Here is a 1,940-nt window from a genome sequence, read left to right as displayed (position 1 = left end):
GGGGGCACCGCACACGGCTGAGACAAATCTTGGAGTGCCCCCGCCCCCGTATATAAAGGAGGAGGGGAGGAGGCGGCCGGCCTAGGGGGCGCGCCAAAGGGGGGAGTCCAACTAGGACTCCCAATCCTAGTTGGACTCCCTTTCCTTTTCCGTAGGGGGGAAAGAGGGAAGGAAGAGGAAGAGGAGAAGGAAAGGGGGAGGGGGCGCCCCCTCCCTAGTCCAATCCGGACTCCCTATAGGGAGGGGCGCAGCCACACCTTGTGGGATGCCTCCCCTCTCCTGTATGGCCCATGTAGGCCCAATATTCCCCCGGGGGGTTCCGGTAACCCCTAGGTACTCCAGAAAAATACCCGAATCACTTGGAACCATTCCGATGCCCGAATACAATCTTTCAATATATGAATCTTTACCTCTCGACCATTTCGAGACCCCTCGTCATGTCCGTGATCTCATCCTGGACTCTGAAAAATCTTCGGTCACCAAAACACATAACTCATAATACAAATCATCATCGAACGTTAAGCGTGCGGACCCTACGGGTTCAAGAACTATGTAGACATGACCGAGACACATCTCCGGTCAGTAACCAATAGATGAACCTGGATGCTCATATTGGCTCCTACACATTCTACGAAGATCTTTATCGGTCAAACTACACAACAATATACGTCATTCCCTTTGTCATCGGTATGTTACTTGCCCGAGATTCGATCGTCGGTATAATCATACCTAGTTCAATCTTGTATGATCATGAACATAGGAATCACGTCTGTGTCAAGTAGACCGAAACGATTCTGCATCTACTACTATTACTCCACACATCGACCGCTATCTAGCATGCATCTAGAGTATTATGTTCATAAGAACAGAGTAACGCATTAGGCAAGATGACATGATGTAGAGGGATAAACTCAAGCAATATGATATAAACCCCATCTTTTTATCCTCGATGGCAACAATACAATACGTGCCTTGCTGCCCCTGCTGTCACTGGGAAAGGACACCGCAAGTTTGAACCCAAAGCTAAGCACTTCTCCCATTGCAAGAAAGATCAATCTAGTAGGCCAAACTAAACCCAAAATTCGAAGAGACTTGAAAAGATATCAAATCACGCATATAAGAATTCAGAGACGAATCAAATATTGTTCATAGATAATCTTGATCATAAACCCACAATTCATCGGATCTCGACAAACACACCACAAAAAGTATTACATCGAATAGATCTCCAAGAATATCGAGGAGAACTTTGTATTGAGAACCAAAGAGAGAGAAGAAGCCATCTAGCTAATAACTATGGACCCGTAGGTCTGCGGTAAACTACTCACACATCATCGGAGAGGCTATGGTGTTGATGTAGAAGCCCTCCGTGATCGAATCCCCCTCCGGCAGATTGCCAAAAAAGGCCCCCAGATGGGATCTCACGGGTACAGAAGGTTGCGGCGGTGGAAAAGTGGTTTCGTGGCTCTCCTGGATGTTTTCAGGGTATAAGAGTATATATAGGCAAAAGAAGTAGGTCGGTGGAGCTCCGTGTCCCACGAGGGTGGGGGCGCGCCTACCCCGCCTGGGCACGCCCCCTGCCTCGTGCAAGCTTCGCGGACTTCCAGACTTGTACTCCAAGTCTCCAGGGTGACGTTTGTTCCAAGAAAGATCCTCGCGAAGGTTTCGTTCCATTTGGATTCCGTTTGATACTCCATTTCTGCGAAACACTGAAATATGCAAAAGAACAACAATTTGCACTGGGCCTTCGGTTAATAGGTTAGTCCCAAAAATAATATAAAAGTGCATAATAAAGCCCATTAAACATCCAAAACAAATAATATAATAGCATGGTGTTGGGGAACGTTGCAGAAAACAAAAATTTTCCGACGGTTTCACCAAGATCCACCTATGAGTTCATCTAGCAACGAGTGATCGGATTGCATCTACATACCTTTGTA

Source organism: Triticum aestivum, chromosome 1A (assembly GCF_018294505.1).
Source record: "Triticum aestivum cultivar Chinese Spring chromosome 1A, IWGSC CS RefSeq v2.1, whole genome shotgun sequence".
NCBI classification, from domain to species: domain Eukaryota; kingdom Viridiplantae; phylum Streptophyta; class Magnoliopsida; order Poales; family Poaceae; genus Triticum; species Triticum aestivum.
Note: the sequence above shows the minus strand (reverse complement) of the source record.